Source organism: Protopterus annectens, chromosome 9.part0 (genome assembly GCF_019279795.1).
Source record: "Protopterus annectens isolate FY-2018-M chromosome 9.part0, PAN1.0, whole genome shotgun sequence".
NCBI classification, from domain to species: Eukaryota; Metazoa; Chordata; order Ceratodontiformes; family Protopteridae; genus Protopterus; species Protopterus annectens.
The window spans coordinates 71,060,698-71,071,075 of record NC_056743.1 but is presented as its reverse complement, the minus strand read 5'-3'; positions in this window follow the sequence as shown (position 1 = coordinate 71,071,075).

Below are 10,378 nucleotides of genomic sequence, written 5' to 3'. Positions count from 1 at the left end.
CTTTTTGTAATCTTCATAGGAATGAAAGGGAACATTTTAGACAAGAAAAAGAGATGTATCAGAAGAATCCAGAGAGAAGTAAAAGTTTATTATATAAACAATTCTTACAAAGAAAATAGGAAGAAGTGTCATCATATTTAAGTGGGAGAGTAAAGGAAGACTGAGGTATAATAGAAATGAAAACAAAAGTAGGAAAATTGGAAAGAAAACAGATAAATATATAGTAGTGAGGTATGTGAAAGAGATGGTGAAAAAGAAAGATAAAAAGATAAGAACAGTTCTGAGTAAAGCAGTTTACTGGGGAAACAAATAAAGAAATGGAAAAACAAATTGCAATAATAGAATTAGAAAGGTATGAAGAAAGTAAATGTGAGCTCAGCAGCTGAACCAGATGGTATAGGATATTTAATGCATAAGGACTTAATACAATGGCAAAATAAATTTTAATAAAGATATTTAATGAATGATTAAATAATGGTATTAGTTTTGAAGACGTATGTAGAGGTGCGATGAGGTTTATATGTACGAAAGGGGAAAAGAATGAAATTAAAAATTGGAGGCCAGTAATATTGAATAATAGTAATTATAAACTATGAAAATAATACAAAAAAGATTAGAAAATAAGTTGAATTATATCATGGAAGATGTTTATGGGGTTAAAGGAAAAGGATGCCAAGAGCTATTACTGAAAATTAGAGAAATATTGGATGACATTAAGAAGGGGGAAATGAAGTGCAACCTAACAATAGCTGAATCAGCAATGGTAGCTGATATACTGATAAAGTTTTGATTCTGTAGAGCATATTTTATGACAAATAATCAGAGAATATATTTTAGTATAAAGATAAAGTATGTGCATCAGTGTATAAAAATACTAAAATTATGGTTTTAGTAAATGGTTGGCTAAGTGAAGAAGTAGAGATGACTAGAGGTACAAAACAATGATGTCCAATGAGTAATATTTTGTTTGTGATGGTAATAAATAGTATAATAAAATGAAGAAATGAAAAAAAAGTAAATATGTACAGGAATGGGGTTGATACATCCTATTATTATGACTTATGCTGATGATATCATATTAACAGCTAAAACTTGAGAAGAAATTAAAAAAGTAATTATAAATGTGAAGCATAGATGACAAGAAGTTGGAGTAAAATTACTAAACAAAAATGTAAGGGTTTTGGAGATAAGGAGTTGGAAGGAATACAGTTTGAAAAGGAAATGATCTTGATATTAGGAATTGTTTTTCGAGATTATGACATATTGAAAGAACAATGAGAGAAATTTTTGAGAGATTTAAAATGACTTAGTATTATGTGGAATAGAGATAGATTGTCTTTTAATAAAAATGTGCATTTGATAAACACAATTTGGATGGGAAAATTATCAATTATAGCCAGTGTATATATGATACCAAAGAATTAGAGAAACAGTTTGTTGAAATTATATTTCAATTTATCTGGGAATCCTGATTAAATCTAATAAAAGGGGGTGCTATATATAGAAAAGGAGGACAGGGGCTTAGGTTTACTGAACCCAATATTATATGGAGCTTCATTAAATTTATATAAGATTTTGGTATGGATAAATGGAAAAGAAAATAATCTGGTAATAAGTATATTTAAGCAGAAATACAAAAAATGGGCTATAATCAAAATGAATAAAAGAGAGGGAATGAAGAAATAAATATTGTGGAAATTAAAGTTTGAAAGAATAGAAGAAAATAAGAGAATATGGTATAACAATATAATGTTGTAAAATTGTGTGAATCCATGGGGGCATTTAATGGCAGAAAAAAATAAAAGCTATTGAACAAAGAAATAAAAGATGTAAGAAGAATGTTGAATGTCAAGAGGATGCAAATTAGTAAGTTGACAGTAAAAGAAAGTATGCCTTATTAAAATAAATGAAAGAATGTATTTTTGTGGAGAGTTAGAAGCAACAAAACATGCTTTAACATGTAAAAGAGTCAACATTTTATACAAAAAATAATAGAAAATAAAATAGTTAAAGAATACCAAGATTATACTCGGATGCTTATGGATATTATTGAATATGTTTTATGGGAAATGTAGTAAATAATATGTTAATAATTTAGTTAAAAACTGTTTTGTATTATATGGACAATTTGGAAAGAGAGACTGAATGAGATTATGTTAAGTGGAAAATAGATGTTACTAAATATAATAAGGAAAATTAAGTGGTGATTGTGGAAAAGAGTGGAGTCTATACATATGTAAACAGATGTTAATAATGAAAGAATATAGTTTTTAATATAAGTTTATTTGTACATATTCCAATTGTAAAAAGCTGTACAAATAAAGAACCCCTGCTCCTTTTGATAGGTGCCATGGGATATTTTAAATCCAAATTAGCTCACACCAACTAAAGCAGACGAGGCCTTGGTTTAACTTCTCATCCAAAGAATGGCAATCATAAATTATTAATCATAAAATAAATGCAGTAGTTGAAGAATTCTGAATTCAGGAAAAAACAACTTTATTACACACTTTTCTGATGTAAAAAAGAGCTTAACAAATTTGTAAGCACGTTTCATTGTTGTTAAGCTCTCTAGTCTTGTGCTGGAGCATTAATAGCAGCCAACAGAGAACAACAGATGAAGAATTCCTACAGCTTTTAAAACCTTTAACACATTTCACTGTCACACACACAACACATTTCACTGTCTCACACACACACACACACACACACACAAACACACAAAATGTGTAGTAAAGTGAAGTGTTTTAATAGCTTCTAAAGCTATTCAGTCATCAGAGGAACACTTCACTTCTGGCCACTGTCTGTGTGGCAACATTAATAGTTTAATGGATTTCAAAGCTGTAAAACTTTTAAGTCACTAGTTCTACACTGAGGCAGCTAAGGCTCCATGTATGACAAAGAAATATCACTGGGTCTCTCTGAGCATAACTCACTTGTTATGTTTTCTTAACATCCATGTTTCAAACATTTAATAAGTTGGTTATGATCCAAGACTTAATCATGACCCTCTTATATTTTCAGAGTACATAAATATACAAACTTAAAAAAGTGTACAAGTCTAGTTAGTAATTTTCAGTTTAACATACCCACCATGACAGAAGGGATTGGAGTTAGCATAAGGTTTGAGATGTTTACCTTAAAGACACAGGGTACAAGGTTTGATTCTCACCTTAAAAGGGAAAATAGCTAGGCTTAAAATGGCCTGAATAGGCAGCTAGCCTAGTACTTACCTATAAACAAATAAGATTAGCCATGCCTTAAAAAACATATTTGTTCAGTCCCCACCCCTGTACAGTTCACATACAGCCATACAAATATACATTCCCACATGGAATCCCTACATATTTCCTAAGGTTTCCATCTAGCAATATTTCCCCAAAGATTTTCTTTGCCAGTCTGTTTCCCTAATTCTGTCTCATCAATCACACTAATAATTTCCCTTTATTCTGTTTATTCTCCAGATTTTCTCCAGACTAGTCATAATTTTTTTTAGCAGCTAGCATCACAATTTATATATATATATATATATATACTTACTGTTTCCATTTTACCTTACCTAACTGAATTATTATGTACTAGCAGTATTAATTAATTTGCTATCTGTATTTGCCTCAACAATCCAGGTAAAATCAGCTGTCTGCGTGGTGTAGAAGATTAAGGCCCTGACTATGGAGTAGGCAACCTGACTTCAATTAGTGGCATCATTGCCCATAAGAGTTGACTAGAGAGGATGGGAGTGAGTGGCTATTGTTGACCCACTGATCATGGGAGGAAGGGGGGTTTCTGTTTTTCCACAAGGGTGGCACCTAGTTTGAGCCTAAAGTTCATGCTTTATCAAGTGAATTTCCACTGTAAGCTGGCAAGAACTTGCCATCCAGAGTGAGACATCCCCTGATTGTGGGAGGAAGGGGGTTTCTGCTTTGCCACAAAGGTGGCACCTAGTTTGAGCCCAACATTCATGCTTTATCAAGTGAAGTTCCACTGTAAGCTGGCAAGAACTTGCCATCCAGAGTCATACATTCCCTTAGACCACAGCTGTATTCTAGTTCTGAGGAGCTTCCAAGTGTGGAGGGGGTGCTGGGGGGGGGGGCTGTAGGCCATCCTGCAGGACCAGTAAGCTGGCCTATTCTGTATGACCTGACTCTCACCTTGGATGTCATGTAGGTTTACTTCAGATTCTCAGGCTCAAACAAGTTATCTCTAAGGCTCTGGCCTTTCTCAGAAATGCTCATCTACTGTCCTTGCATTATAAATGAGCTAAGTGGTATGTAATATAGGAGCCATCAGGTGAAGTTCTGGGAGAAAAGGGACAGAAAAAAACAGACAGCATCTGCTCTAATCAATCCTTAAAACTTAACTGCTTTGAAAATTACCAAAATGTGTTCCTAAGTCACCAAAACTATCATCACACTGAAAAACACTGTTTTGAACTATGAAGTTTAAACCTGTTAGCACTGAAGTTCGATTGCAACATGTGATACCAGTGACATGGATTTATTTGCAGTCTCAGTTGACTGGTCATCTAGAAGACATAATCCCTCTATATGATTTTGATTCAATCTTGCTAGGCACAAAAACTACAAATGTCTCAGTGTGGGAGGACAACCAATTGTTTGGCTTTTATCCCATTACCCTCCAAACAGTGTTTTAATGCAGCTTCAAAAACAATATTTTTCTTCTCAAATCCAGCCACTGCTTGATGGAGGTTGTGCCTCTAAGGAGATTGGTAGATCACTGTTATCTGCCTGTTCATGATGCTCATGTCTGCTTCATTAATGTATGCATTCACTGTTCATTTGTATTCATTCCTTTTGCTGTTACTGGATGCCTGGTTCTCACAATACTACAAACTGTTATTGGAATCAAGAGTAAGAAAGGCAAACAGAGTATCGAACCCAGCAGAACCTTTGTGTCCATGCTGGTGGCATTGACCTTGTTGTAAAATACTAATGTTAGTTTGAAGGCCTCTCCACTTGTTGAGGATTTAATGGATATCTTCATGGTAGAATCTCTCCAGGTAGTTTGGGAGATCAGTACATTGATTATGTTTCACATCCATAATTAAGGGTAAAAATGAAAATCAAATTATATATATGATTGTGGTGTTTTTTTTCATAGGTCAAAGTCATCAAAATTCACCAAAGTGGCTGCCCAAAGGAAAAAATATCACACAGGACACCTGTTTAGAAGACAAGACTACTGAGGAAAGAGAAGTGTTCAATGGTCTGTCCATGAATGGCTGAGTTGAACAGGGTCATTTATAAAGTATCAAGAAGGTGATAGAACATTTTGGCTTTATGAGAATGGTATTAGTACCACCACCTCATGAGTTCTGAGAAGTGCTGCATAATCGAGATTATCATTGACACCTCAAAGTAGATCCCACAGTGACATGTAAGCATAGTGTATTAGCACTGTCACTTGAACAGGTCTGAGAAGTGATATGTAATGGGAGGAACTATTATCTCCACCTCAAAGTGCATCCTGGGGTGACACATAAGGGGGGTACAAACACAGCTGTCTGCTGAGGTCTGAAAAGTGATGCAAATTAGTAAGGTTTCACAGCCACTTTGAAGTCCATCTCAGGTGACATGTAATAGAGGATACTATCAGGATCATGGTCAAATGGGTCCCTTGGCAAGGCAAGTGAACAGGCACCCCTCTGCAGCCATTCCAGTGTACCATTACTTGTCTCCCTTCTCCCAATTGCCATAAACACTGTTCAAAACTGTAAATGTCGCATACTATTTTACTCATTTTTTTTCAAATTACTACAGAGATGACAATTTAAAACATTTCATTTCTTTATCCTTTGTTGACCAGGTTAGTCCACTAGGCTAGCAGCGACTTTTCAGGAGAGACCATGAAAAGGGTGGTATTTATACTACTATGGGACATTTGGCCAGGACATCAGAGAACTTCCCCACTCTTCTGTGAAAATATTAGCTTTAAATGTGAACAGTATGAAAAAATCTTAAGAGGAGAATAGGTATATTACAATGGTGTGCTGCAGTAGATGCACATATCATTGTTTTAGAAGATATCAGATTATTAACACAGGAAGAAAGAACACAAACAGAAAAACTTTGGAATGGTGTGGTAATGTGGAATATGGGGAAAGAAACATGCTTAGGCATAAGTATATTATGTCAAGAAAGCATTAAAATAGTAGATGTAACCATAATTGATCTAGAACAAATTACAGTAATAAACTTGAGATGGAAAAAATATGTGCATGAAATTATAGCTTTATATGCATATGTAACAAAAAAGAGAGAGAAATGATATTTAAAAATATTCTTGAATATGTTTATGTAAATATGGACATTAGATTGGTGGGTGATTTTAATTGTAATTTAAGAACAAATAGAAGCAAATGTGATGCTAAAATGGTTAAACAAATTATGAGAAGCTGAACATTAAGTGTATGGGAGAATAACCAGTGGACATACAAAAGAATGAAATTAGGACAGAAATTGATTATTTTTTAATACCTGATAGTTTATAAGTTAAAGCAAAAAGAATTAAGTATTCTGGATTTTCAGATCATGTGGCTATATAGGTTAAAGTACAGGAAAATAAAGAATATATAAGAATAGGAAGAGGAATAAAGAGAATTAATGAAAATGAATTTGATTTAGAAGAGAAAAAAGAACTTGTGAAATTATGGAAAAGCATATAAAGAACTTTATAAGAACTGGACTGTTTGGTGGCTTTATTTCAGAGAGAAATATAAAAAGGTGTTTTTAGAATGTATAAGGAAGAAAAGAAAAGAAAAAGCGAGATAAAAGATATTAAGTTAAGAAACATTCAGAGACTTAGAGAAGAAAAATTCCTTTTATGAAAAAGAAAGAGAATATACAAAATGAATCAAATTAAAATTGAGAAGTTGTTATATAAACAAAAGTATTGTTTACAAGGAGAGAAAGAACAGGTAGCACCATATCTGGGTAAAATAATAAAAGAAGGAAAATAAGTGAATTAAAGAATTAGGAAGGTAAGCAAATAAGACAGCAAGAATGAATATATGAAGTAATTAAAGAATGTATATTGGAATTATTTCTTAAAAGAGAAGAAAGCATAGAATAATTTTATAAGGATGAAAAATTAAATTACAAAGATGAAGATTTAGAACAAAAAATAACTATGAACAAATTGAATGAGATCCTAAAAGATATTAACATGAATTCTGCTACAGGACTGGATAGAATTACATATTGTTATGTATAAAGAAATGAAGGAGTAGAAAAATTTTTTTATAGAAGGTATGAATGAATGGTTAGAAACTGGAATTAAAAAGAGATAAGTACGGGAGTTATAAAATGTATATTTAAAAAGGAAATAAAGAGGAGATAAAAAATTAGAGACCTATAACATTGAATAATACAGATTATAATTTTTATGGGAAGAGAATAACAAAAAAGATTACAAAAATGGATATAATATATGGCCAAAATGTATTCAGAAGAAAAGGAGATTATGGATAAGAGAAATAATTGATATCATAAATAATAACGAAGAAGTGAAGGGTATGATAGGGGATATAAGTAAAGCCTATGATTATATTCAATATAAATCATTATTGGGAATTTATCAGTCATATAATGTAAGCAAAAAGAATATTACAAGTAATAAAATCTGTTTATGAAAGGAACTATGTGAAAGTAAATGTAAATGGCTGGATTAGGGGAAAATAAAATTAGAATGTGAAATAAAGCAGGGCTACCCAGGTAATAGTGTAATTTTCTCATTAGATATGACTATAATAGTGAAGCAAATTAATAAAATGTCAAGTAGCAGTGGATACAACATGATGAAGGAAGTACAATTGCCAATAATGTATAATTATGTAGATGATATTATAGTAATTGTTAAAAATAAAGTATGGATGGAAGAAGTAAATGAAAAAAATAAGTATATATTTTTAAAAAAAAATGGTTGAAGTATAAATAAAGAGAAAAGTAAAGGATTTGGTTTTGACGGTATGATAGGAGGTACAGAGTTCAATGAAAAATATATACCTATATTAGGAATAATATTTGGAAGGAATGAATACAGACAACATTGGGATAATGTACTCGAAGTAAAAGATATGACTTTTTTTTGGAAATCATATAGATTTTCATATAGAAGAAATGCACACCTGTTGAACACCATGATAATAGGAAAACATGCTTATGTTGCTAACATCTTTATGATTCCTATTAAGTATGAAAAGGAACTAATGATTATATTTTCTTTTATATAGGGCTCCAGAGTGAATACCGTCAAGAGAGGGATTTTATATATGAAAGAAGAGCAGGGAGGCTTGGGTTTAATAAACCCAATAGTACATGCAGCATCTTTAATTTTATATAGGGTATTAAAAGGAAGTATGAAGGAAAATAAAAACTTGATAGAAATTATACTATATTACAAATACAAAAAACTGTGGGAAGGAATGGAAGTTAAAAAAGAAGTAAAAATATTGTGAATGAAGAAATGAGTACCAAAACAAAATTGTATTATGGAAAATACAAAGAATATATGTGAAAAAAAAATAGAAAGGAATGGTACTTAAATATTATGAAATAATTTTATTGCATTGATCCATATAATGTTTTAGAAATAGATAAAAAAGCCATAATGCTGAGATGTAATAACTATAAAAATACTAAAGGATGTAATGATTTTTTATGGAGATTGTCTGTTAGAAAATTGCCGGTTAAGGCAAATATGTCATACAAGAAAAAGCAAGATATAATATGTAAAAAGGTGGAAAGTTTGAGACTGCTGAGTATGTGTTTTTGAAATATGAAAGAGTTAATAATTTTTGTAAAGAAATACGTAAACATAGGGTGAAAATGTTGTTAAAATCTGAGCAAATAAATATGGATATATTAGTATATGATTATTATGGAGCACAAAAACACAGAGAAGTGAAGACAATGGACAGAGTAATATTTTATGTTTCATGGACTATATGGAATGAGAGACTATATAAAGTCAAATACAATGGAAAATGGACTTTGATAAAGATTCTGGAGAAAATAATGTTTTGGTTGTGGATAAAAGAGTGGGGGGAAATACTTAAACAGAAGTTTATAATGTATGGTGATTTTTAAATAGATATAAATAATGTAAATATGCAAATGTGTAAATAATACATAATGTATAACAATACAAAGCCCCTAATCTTCATTGTTGTGAGTGGGAACCATTTTGGAGGATCACTTCCTGTTTCTGTTCCAGGCACAGAAGCAGCTCTGAGAAACGGAAGCAGATAGAGAGAGAAGAAGATGGTGGAGTAGTGAAAGAAATGAAGGAGAAATAAAATATTGAGACCGGAGAATGTGTTCAGGATTCTGGGGAAATATTTCAAATAAACCTGTTTGATGGAGATGAGTCTGCAAATGATGGCTCAAAGCCTTCTATAGTTATATCAGAAACCTCAAAGGCAATACCCAGATTTGCTCTGTGTTATTGCACAATGGCACCTCCTATACTGAGCCAACAGATATAGCCAACATACTGGCCAAAAAATTCATTGCCAACTTTACCCTTCTCTCCCCTCCACAGGCCCTATCACAATACCAGAAGAAAGCCTGGTACACACCATTTCTGCAGCACAGATAAAAGCTGCATTGTCCAAAGCAAATAATACAGTGTCCATAGGACTTGATAATATCCCTGGCTGCATCCTACATGAGATACAAAATTAACTGGCACCACATCTTTGTGTTCTGTTCAATCACAGCCTTACCTTAGGCTATGTCCCTAACGTATGGTGCATTGCTACAGTCATGTCACTCTATAAAGGGGGAGCAACTACAGACCCTGGGAACTATCGCCCCATTAGCCTGACGAGTCTGGTATGCAAAGCTATGGAACGCATCATCTTGGACCTGCTTAACAAAGATATAGGCAATCTCCAAAACTCTTGACCCACACAGTTTGGCTTTGTCAAGGGGAGATCCTGCCTGCTGCACCTGGTTGACTTTTTTGAGGCAGTCACCAAGCTGTGGAATAAGGTAAGGCAGTGCATACAGCCTACCTCGACCTGGCCAAGGCCTTTGATACCATTCCCCACTCAGGTATCATTAATAAACTTACCAAACTAGGCATCAATTCTTACATCACTAAGTGGGTTGCAAACTGGCTCACAGACATGACCCACAGAGTGAAAGTTGCAGATTCCATGTCAGGCTGTCAACCAGTCATGAGTGAAGTCCCATAGGGCTCGGTCCTGGGCCATCTCCTGTTTAACATCTACTTCTCAGAAGTCCAGGCCAACACAGAAGGACTTTGGCTAACCAAGTTCACTGATGACTGCAAGCTAGGAGTCATTATCAACTCCCCAAGTGATTCAGACATCCTACAAAAGGGCCTCTCTGAG